General features: G+C 34.2%; 1 pseudogene; it reads left to right on the top strand.

The window, feature by feature from the left end:
• Positions 1 to 239: 239 nt before the first annotated feature.
• LOC112840967 lies at positions 240 to 352 on the top strand (annotated as a pseudogene).
• Positions 353 to 12,999: the final 12,647 nt, after the last annotated feature.

Genomic DNA, 12,999 nt, shown 5'->3' with positions numbered 1-12,999 from the left:
TACCTTCCAAACCCAACAATTTTATGATTTTGTGATTCTGTGTGACTCTCATTAGGTCAATATTTTATCATTGTCAAAAACCTACTGGTGACTTGCAGATGACACTGATGCTCACTCAACTTCTTCATGGGATATAGAGGTAAAAGAAAAACACTTGAAAAGCAGCAATCATAAATATAGTATTCCTTGAATTCCAATAAAACTACTATTTCCTTGGACAGTTTTCTAGCCTTGAAATTTTCTTTCTAGGTGTCTACTATGTATAGTATCTGTTCTTATCAGTTTAATATCTGATACATCCTCAGTGAGAGAACTTTATATGAAATGGATTTTTGGGTGGAGAGGATGTCATATTATATTATTTATATTATTTATATTATTTATATTATTTATATTATTTATATTATTTATATTATTTATATCTGGACCATGGTATAGAGAATAGAGAATTCCTCCAGTGCAATTATTTCTTTGGATGTAGTGTAAATATTTTAAAAAAATAAATAAATAAAATCGTTCAGAACGAGTGTCCACCTGGGGAGTTACCCTTAATGGTTGTAGGAGTGCAATTACACCACTTCATGTTGCAGCAGAAATACCACTTAATTACAGTAAGTGCCTAAAAATATACCACATATACTTCTCTCTTTCTGATCCCAACCATTTAATGACTATCCCAACCACTTAATGACTACAATAAATATTTTTCTGACGGAAAAATGGAGACAGTTAATGGAGAGGATACCAACCCTACATATATTTAAATGAGATAGACATGAGAGTGAGTTCTTGACAGAAAAGTAAGGGTTAGTCGTAGTAGAGGGGGATTCAGCTCTAAATTAATAGACCTAAAATTAAGATAATATATTTAAATTGATTGTCTAAACTCCCATTAGAAGAAACCAACATTTAATAAATGCAGTCATGAAACAACTCAAATGATACTGTGACATGATCCAGTATCCAAAACAAAGGCTTTTAGTGCTGTGTAAGGTGCTGAGGAAAGCCAAGGTGTCTCTATAACTTTGGCAGATACACTGCCTAGCCTGCAGAAGACACTTGATCTTCTGAATAAAGGATGATGTGGCCCTTGGGACATCCAAATGGTATTGGGCACATATGATCACTTCCCACTGCAGATGTCAGTGGTCTTTAATGGGAAACTATGGAATCAATGCATTTGTGTGCTGCTGGAGGTGCAATGCAGAACATCTAAGAGAATCAACTACCTTCCAGAGTGGTAGCAATGCAGAATTACCTAGTGCAGCTTGAATGACACTAGATGTTTACACTGAGAAAGGGAAATCCAGTGTCCAATTAATCTGTAAGAAAGACCACATGTACAGCTAAATTTTGGGTTGATTCACTTCAAATTAAATTCCTTTGGCAGTTGCTTTGGTGTCACTTTAATAGATCTCTAAGCTCTATTGCATTATTCAGCTTATCTCTTCAATTTCTTAAATATAGAACTCCAGTAACATTTGAGATGCTCAGTTATATCCTGTCTGATATACCATTGCTTCCAGTCATTGTTCCAGAAGGACATGGTTCTTTCATAGCTCCTGTATGATATCTGCCAGCTCCTTGCATATACATGTGCTCCGTATACCCCTCTGTGCCACTGCTTAAACACTCAGCTAAAAAATAATACTCCACTCTATAGCTACAAATTAATAGATTAGCAAAAAGTCTTTAATAAACTTTAGTAAGATTTTGTGACTCTCTGTCATCAGAACCTAAACAAAAAGTGAGTGAAGAGAGTTATGTGAGGATTGTTGAGACTTCCATTTAGTTCCATGTTTTTTCACTGAAGATTTAAAAAAATCTCCTTCTATTCATTCAAAAGAGGCACTTCCTTCTTCAAAGATGCATATAGAGAAATAGTATTTGGAACAGTTAAATTAGCAACACTATTTTTGTGAGGTGAATACTGACAGCATTATGGAGGTAATTTTGGCTATATCTAGCACATGACTTTGCTACCTTCTAGCAGCCAGCGTGGCAATTGAGGGAACACTGCAGTCCACTGTCTGTATTTCAAAATTCATTTAATTGCTTCATTATTTCATTTATCTACACATGTTTTGGGGTTTTTTTAAAAGAAAAAACAAATTAGACATGTGGTACTTCATCCTCAAAAGATGTGTGCTCCTATGCCACGTGTAATGGAATAAATTCAGAACACTTATTGTTTCTAAGAGTCGCATGACTAATTAATCATGAACACATCAATAGAACTCTAAGTTCAAATGTTTTAATGGTTTCAGGAAACTCAGCTTTTGGGTTTTACGGGAACATTCACTGCTCACTGCTGACAAGAAACGAGACACAAAATTCCATTTATTGGAATAAATATTTCTCAGATTCAGGAATAACAAGGCAATGAAGCTAAGACTTAATGATGCCTCCTTCTTTCTTTGTAATGCTCTTCTCACACTTACTTCATGTTTCAGAAAAATAAAGATTTTTATAGATATCATCAGATATCTTTGTATATTTTTCAGAAATCTTGAAGGGAGAAATTAATAGTAATAATATAAATGCTCAAAGAATTCAGCAAAACTGTCTTAGAATGCTCAGAAAAGTTAAATAAAAGAGAATGTGAGCAATGTGAAGTCCACTTTATCTTTTAATTGAAAGGTACTGCAAATATTTCAACTATTGTGCAGACATGGACAGGTAAAGTTTCTGCTAACTAATAATTAACATTTATCTTAGAAGGAATTTCATGACCTTCCTTAATCTAGGCACCGAAACTTTGGGAGGAGGTGGTAAATAGAAAGTGAACATACTTTAAATGAAGATTAACAAAGAAATTATTGTCCCTGAGGTTTTAGACTTTTTCTTTCTTTAATCACATTGGCATAGGAGGTGGTTCAAAGCAAGATGAACACAGAGTAAGATTTCTGCTTTTCATGGACTTTTGATTTGGTCTGACAGAATGAGAAATGTTTAAATAAGTGCAGATACTCTACTGTTAAACTGACAACAATCACATGAGAACTGAGCTCATTGTCCCTTAACATTCTCAAGTTCAATGTACAACTGGAGGTAATTTTCATAGCCCATTTGAGCAAAAAGGTCTTTTTATTCTTTTGTTCATGGTAGTTTTTATTTTTCCTTCTTCTTTTTGCTGTTGTTGTTTTGTTGTTTTTGTTTGGTTTGGGTGATTTATTTTTCATCTTTGAACTCATATTAAAAGAAGATGCAACTTTAACTGGATATGGAATTTGTTTGACTGGAAGCCATATTATAGTCTTAGAAAACAGTGCTGGTTCTTATAATTAGTTGCAGATTTCTTAATTTACTTTGGGAAAACAAGATCACATGTATGATGGGGATAGAGATTCTGAATGCATATGCTTAGAAATAACGTTAAAAACAACAACAACAAAAAAGCAAATTAAGGCACTTAAAATAAGCAGGAATATTTATGTGTTATGTTAGCAGACCTTTCAAATAGATGGTGAAGGTAATGTTCCAGAATTCATTAAAAAAGAAAAGCAAAATACAATTTTTAGTTTCCTTATTTCAAGAATGTTTATGGCCTCATTTTTGTCTTTAATGTATTAAAACTGAAGATGAAAAACTTGGATATGGTACAAATTTTCTAACTTTAAAGGATGTACTGATCCAGTCTTGATCTGTAACCAATGAAAATGCTCCCAATTTTATGTCCTCGTTTTAACTAAAGAGTTTAAAGAGTTCATCATTTGAACACTGGTTTAGCTGTTCTCTTAATTGTCTTAGTTTTTTCACCACACTTGTAAGTCAGAGGTTGCATTTTTAAATTTTAAGAGATTTTTCTGAAAGGTTAAAGCAAACAAACATATGTCACTGACAACTGACTGCCTGATGTCAGCTGCAGAAAAAGTTCTGTAAACATTTTTTCAAGTCTCTTTTGTTTCCTAAAGTTTCTCTGACTGAATGGACTGCTGAAAGCCAGTCATTCAGTGAGGTGGTAACCTGGAAAAAAAGGAGTCAGTATCTAGATCTGGCTGTGAAATATAATTGCCCAAGACCAAGGAACCTGCTGTTTCCATGTGTGTTTAGCCATTAAAAAGTTATTACACTCATACTGGTTGTTAGTAGATAACACAATGTTCTCAGTATGTTGGGGTATTATATTAGTAACCCATAGGGCTACTAATGGGCTATCCATTATTGATAGCCTAAAGAAAGAGACCAGAGGTAGGACACGAAGTACAGTTCCTTTGTGGAAGAGCAGGCAAGAAGAGGTATCTTCAATTTTCAAGCACCAGCATAAAAAGGTCTCATGTCTTGTTAAGGTTTTATAGATACAGATTTTATGAGTCCATCCGTATGGTCATAATGACTGAAATACACTCTGCAGATATATTATTACCTTCTTGTTTGTTCCTCTTTGATTATTCTTTGGATTTCTTTCTAACTTCTTCAGCCAAACGAAACGTTAAGGAAACCCCCTTCTTCCCAAAGAAAACAATTACACCCACCTTTATCTGACATGAGGAATTCTGGGGAAGGTACTAATCTTTCAAGCATTCCTGTATTTAATTAAGTTTATTAAAAATATTCCTGAGTTTGTTGTGATGACTTGCACATACAAGGGAAAATATATGGGTGAGCAGTGACAGAGTTGGGAACAGATTTATTTGAGTTTGTATTGTACAATTTAAAAAAATCTTACAGCACACTAATGGAAACGATAAGCACTTGTAAAATTAGAAATGCACGATATTATATATAGCTGAGTGCAGTATAAAGAAGTGACAGAGGCAAGAAGCAGAAAAGAAAAACAAAAGGAAACAATAAGACAAACAAAAACAATTACTGTAAATTAAGTACTGTCAAGGGATAAAATAATCTTGCAACCTACTCAGTACAGGCATAGACCAAATGAATTCTGGGAAAAATGCCTGGGAAAAATCTGAAGAGGCATTAATAAATGGAAATAAAATTAAAATATGCATTAGAAAATAATATAATAAATATTTTGCCTTGTGCATTTTAGTTAGAGAAAGTCCACGTTTAAAGGCAATGGCAATTTATAAAGCCTCATTTTTTTAATTTTTCCTACACCAGTATCCCCTTTCCTTTTCAGAGTTATATATTCAGTATTTTTTTAATTACATGAAATAAAATAACTCGTGTGGACTTGATTGTTCATAAAGTGTGCAGTTGCGATCTTTGTGCAGTTGTGATCTTCTGTGCATTTTTTGTGTACAAGAGGGATACTGATATCATATTGTTTCTCAACCTGCTTTAGGCACTTCCTTGAACAAGACAGAATGAAGAACATGACTAAGACAATTAAAATATCAGCTCTTCATTTTCCTCTGTGAACAACTCTTTCCACTCCAAATATTTGTTAAAAAATGGACAACACACTGTTAAGAGGTATCGTGTTTGTAAGATGAGTAATAGATTATTAGACTGAAATTAGTGGCACCCTTTAGAAAAGAATATAAAAAGACTGTGTTCATACTATTTGGTCAGAATAGAAAAATAATATTACTAGCAAATAGAATTTCAACAATTTACTTGGCTGTAGTATTTTCTAAAATACCAGTTAAACAAATGTGTAGAAAAATTTTCAAACTGTATAAAACTTCTGTTATACAAAGAAAGCAAAGAGACTTTACATCCAAAGTTTATTTTCCAGAAGTACAACTCAGACACCAAAGCTATTCATTTATCTCAAGGCGCACCTGGCACCCAGTTCTTTTATTTGATAACTTTTTCTGCCAGACTTATCCACTTCCTCAGCATATTGCTAAATATTGAATTAAGGCATAGCTGAAGCCTTGCCTATCAGTTAATTTCCCATGGGGCAAGCTACTATAGACTCGTTTCCGAGGCACAAGTCCACGTGCGGGAATTAAAAGGCGTTCCACAGCATGAGTAACCAAGTGACCTGTAACAGCACATATGTTGTTCCCATATGTTTCCGAAATACTTTGTCCAGCTGCCTCAATGTGAACATTATGCTGGGAGACAGCTGGCCAGCCTTCTGAGAAGCAAACCAAAGCACATAGCTGCTCTCTTCTGACCCCTTATATACATGGCGCTACCCTGAAAAACACACCTTGGCACTCAGCTTGTCATTAAGTGACCTCCTGGATGGATAGGCTTTTCCTCCTATGCAGAGGAAAAAATGGAGGGAATTCTTGTGTTAAAGTACCATTAGCTGCATGGCAGAACGGACAGGAAAACATTCAAAGGGATGAACTCTATTGCCACTGGGATTGTGACGAAAAATTTGAGTAACTAAGATTTGCCTTGTTATACAATTTAGTAATCTGCTCTAAAACTTGTGAACTAGAACCCCTAAATTCTGTTTTCACCTCTACCACTCTTTCAAGCTTTACAATGGGCCCAGGTATGTAATTTAAATGACCTTCATTTGAAACAACAAATAAACTGCGAGAACTGACGTTACTCACCTCTGTAGGATGTTGTAAGAACTCTTTTTCTGCACTTCAGCTAGGTAAGGATCATTCCAGAATATTAATTCTGAGCGTGTCTTTGTTTCTGAAGAGGAGAAGGTGTCATTGACACCCTTTTCAGAACAAAATGATTAGAGGTTTTCCTGAATTAATCATCAGTTTGTAATTGAGTAGGTCAGTGTCTAATTGCTTTTATTCAGTGTTGAACCAGGTTCCCTCAACTTTTAATCCTTCTTCTTCTCTACAGCACCAAGTGCCTTCAGTGTTGCTGCCTGCCACACACGACTGTTTCACTTATCTTTCCACATTTGTTTAAACACAGTATTTTAAACCCATTTATTCTGTCCATTGATGGCAATATTGAATACATTCTTTGTTGGATTCACTTTATATCTTGTCATTTTTGCCATATGACATAGTTTGCATGAGTGATGTACAAACCACACACTGTACAAACTGTATTTTCATTCCTCTATGAATGCTCTGGAGAGGATATAAGCATGGTGCCAGCGATTCAAATTTCAAGGGTCATAACATACAGTATTTGGTGTTACTGCCCTGTAATTTACTCCAGATAGGCAGGAAGATATTTTTAGACTGCTACACATGGCTTACCTGCTGACATTATATGTTTCATATACATATATGTGTCAAATCATAGATGGATAAAATAAGCAATTATACAAATAAATAGCATCATAATCACAAACAAGATCTGCCTACAGCAGACTCAAAATACCACTGACTATTCCTGTGTTTATATTTATATAGGGGGTAGTTTACTATAACAGTCTTTCAAATTAGGAAATATTTAAACACAAAATGCAAAATAATCTCTGCAAAATATTGAAGCAACACAGAGGAAAAATAATTCCTTAAGGTGAAACATCTCAGAATTTTGCTGAGGGTGCAACACTCAGCCTACCTAAACAGTATTTAATATTCAGCTACATGCTGCTATTTCAAGTGTATGATTAACTTTCCACCCCTTTATTGTACTACTGACTTGTTTCATAAAAAGATGCATATTTGCATATTCTAATTACAGTCAAGTACAAAGCTTACTGAAATCAGTGGGAGTCCTATGACTGATTTCTACTGCTGCTGGATCAGGTCCATCTGTGACTGGATTAATTTCCAAGATGGATTTTAGAAATGTACTAAATATATAAAAATCAACCTTTCCTTTGATACAAATTACTAGAATTACATTTTGAGATTGGTAATAATCTACAGGGTATCTCCCACAGGAGCTGAAATATATTATCCTCTGTAGGCTGCAGGTGCTGCCCATTCTGAAAAAAATGCTGACCAATATCCCGTCTGTTTCTACAACATGAAAATCCAGATGCTCGTAACATTTTAAAACTCCCTTTTAGCAGTCTTCCTTTTTCTTTGAAGTTCATTTCTAAGCCTTTGTGAGGTTGTATTTCTAAATTTGGTTAACAGAACACGAAAACTAAAACGAATCAGAGTGGAGAAACAGAATAGCTGTGTTGATCTAGTGAACATATGAATCTGAAAGAAATCTAAGTGTTACATGAAACATCTAGTGAATATAAAAGTTTAATTTTATATTTTTATAACCATAATTTAATTATAACTTCTGACTATAAGACTGTAAAACGGAAACACCTTGGAACATGGTTATTCATTCAGATAACATATAATGGGGTATAAAATTGTAAATGGTGGTTTTGAAATATTTCTTCGGTCAAGTCACAGCTATTGTGACATTTTAGTAACGCATACATGCATTGACAGACTTGGTAATGGCACATTTGTATAACTAAAATTCTCAAGTAAATATCAAATTCAAAATCAGGGAGGCAAATAAAGGGGCAGATGGGGCGTCCTGAAACGTGTTTATTTTACGTATATTGTTGTGTTATGAGAGACTGGTTCTGTTATCACAATGGTCATATAATAAAATTGAGAATGTTTTTACACTGGAATAGCATATGGAGTTGAAATCACATAACTGCAGAATATGCCTGGGTGGTGGCCAACATGAACTGAGCAATAGTTTATAGCATTGATATGAAAACAATTAAGAGCAAAGAAAGTACAGAAGGCAGATGACTTTGCTTTAGAGATTTCTGCAGATGGAGACTCGGAAAAGCTGTTTGTCAGTCTCTCATAAGCTGAAGGTTACTGCATTAGCTGAAGAATGTTGGTCACATTTTTACTAAGAAATGAAGGAACAAAACCTGCTAACAAGGCTAAAATAGCCGATCAGGGAGCAGGGAGAGGAGTGATAAGAAGTGGTTAACAGGAGCAGAGCAGCTTAAATTGGGTCTCCTACCTACAAAGGTTTCACAGTCTCGAAGTGTGAGTGAGGTATTATCATAGGAAGGGGAAGGAACCAACTGTCTAAGCAGTTGCCTCACCAAAGAAGACTGCAAAATGGCATTAGTTATGCATGAGAATTGGGTGCTGTATGCTGGGCTGCTTGTGGCTTAGTTAGTACTTTTTTTTTGTTTTCTTCCTTCTATGCTATTGATAATTGTCTATTTTACCTATGGATTTAGACGGAGACAACAACTGAATGTATATAATATTTTTTTCTAGTTTTCTGGGAATTCCAGACGATGCTTTTTTAGAACAAGCATTGCATTTGACACAGCACCTGATTCTACCAGTCAGAAATGCTTTTTCCTAGTTAAACAAACCATAAACTGCTGATATGGAATACATATCATCTGCTACATATCCAAAATGTGTTATATCTTTCAGGACACTGAGCTATGACTGAGGAGTGAATTTTTTTATTTCTTGGTCAGATCAATGAAATACAGGAATTACCAGTAGGGATAGAACCCAGAATAAATCCACTCCAAAAGCTTAGCTTTAACTTGGACTAATTGCTGCCAGGGGAAAGGGCATATCTGGTTTAATTTCACAGTATATTTTGTATATGCATATGGTTATAGATTGACAAAACTGGTTCTCTCAATTAGTCATTTTCTTCACTTTTCTCATATTTTTTCCTTACTCAGCCTTTTTTAAGCGTTAAAAGAATTAAGACTATTAAATGACATTCCTCAGAGCAGTCTACCATCTACTTGACCAGCCTTGTAATATTCTCCGAGACAGTTGTCATTGAACAATACCCTCCCCCAGCCTCTTGTTCTTGTGGGTGACCCTGAATGACATGTGTTGATGTAGATCCATCAGTTTATGTAGAGACAATAGACTTCTCTTTACAGTCTTGCCTGTCTTATTTCTAAAGCAACATTACAACTTGTATACTTTTTTAACCATAGTTCACACTAAGTAGAGGGTTACAGAAATAAAATTACATCCTTTTACCTCTTGAATGACAGTGTTATATGGTGTGATGTAAAGAGACATAGATACCAGAGATAGTGGGTCAAATGCTATAGATATTAGATAATGTTCTAAAGATCTTATGTCTTTAGTGTTGCCAATATCTGAACAGACTCTAAAAAGTAAAATACAGATCACAGGAAGTGTTACTGCTGTCTTAAAATGGGAGATATCCTTTAATAATACTCTTTATAGCAATACTGCACCATCAATAGGAAGAGACACACAATCTATGTTTTCAGATGAAACACAAATCTAGCAAATATACTGGAAAAAATGCTTCCAAAGAAAGAATATATGCAGTAAATTGAGCTTTATATTCTCTCCGAAGATTTTTTGCGGGCATAGTATAACCTTCTCAAAAGTAAAAAAGAATGTCTTTCATTCTCATTTTAACACGTTGAATAATGCAGTAAGATTTTTATGCCAAGACATTCCTAAAAAAATCACAAAACATTTTATCTTAAAAAAAAAACTCAAAAAAATATTCCCCCTCCAAAAAAACCAAACTAAATCTAAAAATAGTGCACTTAATAGAATATCAATTTTGAATTGCTATGGAAGAAATATATTTTATGAATGAATTCTGAATATCTTCAGTGTAAAGATACTGTTTAATAGCAATGGAAGGTGATTCCTGAGAAAAAAATATCTTAACTCTAACAATTGTATTCAAACATATTAGACAATTCAAGGAACGTCTCTGCCAGGAAGTGCTATTTCTAATGACAGTTTTCTTTATATTATTTTCCCAACTAGTGATGAACAAGTAAAACACCCAAGGCACTACTACTTGACTAGGAAACATTTTATACAGCCCAAAGCACTCTCGAAAATTTTACCCTTATTTTATATTTTTCAGTTCGTATTTTTAATCTTTTAGTCCAATCCACCAACAGGGCCATTACTTTTAGTGCTTCTTCAGTTCACATTTCCCATATCCACTTACTAGTAACATTCTAGCTCTTTCTTCTCTTCTTTATTTCTGTCTCATCATATGTGTAGCCATTCAGAATTAGTTATCAGAGTCAGCAGAGTCAGTCACATCTAAGCTTCATGCTCTGTATTAAGTAAAAAAAAAAAAAAAAAAAAAAAAAAATACCGTAGTATACCTTCTGGCAAGTCTACTCTGTTGTTCAGAACAACTAAATGAGGGAATTAAATTGTGGCAGTGCTGCTAAGCATGGCTGTTTTATAATCTCACTAGTTCCATCAATTTGACACATATTATTTATGTTCTGTTACCAAGAAAAATTCATTTTTGCACTATAGCTTTAGCATAATGTTCCTCACTTCTAACAGTTACACTTATTGCATTAAAGAAATAAAGCCAAGTATGGATTTCAAAAACTTAAACTACAGTTACACCTAAAATTAGTATTCAAACATTAGAAAGTCCCATCTTGATGAGCGATTAGAGAATAGCTTCCTGCAGTGTAATTTAACAAAGAGTTGCTTGAGTTCAGAATGGAAAAGTGTAATATTTCATTGGCCTGGACAACAACATATAATATTCATAGTTTTAAAACTCAATATGGTTCCCTAATTAAATACAGATGCTTGTAACAAGTCACTCAATGTCTGAGTGACACAATTAACATTTTGCTGGTTAGCTAAAAATCTAAATAATTGCTTCACTTATTCATTGTGGGCTGATGAATACTGAAATGGTTCCTGATTTAAACTTGACCTTTCCTTTCAGTCATCAGTCATTTGTATTAATGACCAAGTGTATCACAAATATGCCTTTCATTTTGTATATGTGTGCAAGTTAAGCCATAGGATTCTCAGTGAGAATGTTTATTTCTTTAAATATGAATTAAGTGATGAAGCATTACTTTTGTAGCACATGACAAAATGAGAAAACATTTAAGTCTATCACTCCTTAGAAAATCAGGAACAGAAAGATTCAGATCCCCTAGATTTCATCTGTGTTGGGATTTACATAGAAAAGAAGTCAAAAATATACAGGGTACACTTTGCACTTCTAATGGTACCAAAGGGCTAATATTCTCATTTTGACATATGATTCTGTTTCCCCTTAACAGAGATAGAACGACCGAGTGAGACAAGCCTTAGGTGTGGTTCCAGTTATTAATGATTTGACAGACTGGGTTCCTGAAGGAGGAAACAAGACCTAGATCTCCCTCCTTTCAGTGGGGTAATCCATTTCACTGAGACATAGAACTGGTATTTTCTCTGCTTTTCTGGAATGTAAATATTGGTACTTCCATCTTCAGTTGTCTGGAAAGCGATACATCTAAGAAAAGATCTCAGAGTAATTCTGAATGATGAAAGAAGCATTAGACCATAAAGGTTTTATCCAGGTAGTCAAAGTTCTAAAAAGGACAACCCACATCTGTTACCATGTATTTTTTTATTTTATAATTTTCTAATTGTAACCGAGGCTGTATTCTGCTGAAATCTCCTTACTGAGAACCTTAAACGCAGAAAACAGTCAAAAAGAGATATAAGCATCTTGAATCACTCTACACTACCAGCAAACAGAACAGAGATCCACACTGAATAAATGTTCTGCCCAGATTAATCCAACTGAGATGAGATATTGTTCTGGACATCTAAAATGGGCTACCTAAATCTGAATTTTATTTTTTAATTAAACAGTTGTTTTCAATGCATCTTACTAATGTCCTTATAAAATTAATGCATAAGTTTATGTACTACATAAAAATAGAATTTTAATCTCATATCAAAGTCCTTCCTTATAAATTGAGCCCAAATATATGTGGATTTAATGTATTGTGGGAATACGGGAGAAAATTTCTAGTTCTTGCCAGAAATATTACACATTGCAGTTCAAAAGAGAAGAAAAATTCCTTTAACAAGCCTGTGGATATAGAAATAACAAGAAATATTACCCCATCTGAATTGCCCAAACAGTTTTAAATTGCCCAATTTAAAGCTTGTCCCAAAGCCAAGTTTAACACCTTATGTATTCCTGCAAGCAGGGCAATGAGATTTTTTAATGATCAAAGGTACTTGATTTCATTTTGTTGACTTACTTATAGTATGTCATACCCCAACACAATTGCAGGTCAGAGATGCAAGATAAGTTCACAAAGGCTTCAACTGCTAAATTGCTCATGCTACTCCCTTGTCATTTGGATCTTCTTTCTAGAAATACAACAGTCTAAGAAATATTAAGCTTGAGATTGCATGACTTTCATAAATGATCTGTTTAGAAACCTCATGTCGCATCCTCTGATAATTTGCAATACCT

The sequence above is a fragment of the Manacus vitellinus genome, unplaced genomic scaffold (genome assembly GCF_001715985.3).
Source record: "Manacus vitellinus isolate BGI_N305 unplaced genomic scaffold, ASM171598v3 scaffold_13_pilon, whole genome shotgun sequence".
Taxonomy (NCBI): domain Eukaryota; kingdom Metazoa; phylum Chordata; class Aves; order Passeriformes; family Pipridae; genus Manacus; species Manacus vitellinus.
This window is presented reverse-complemented; position numbering and strand designations above follow the sequence as displayed.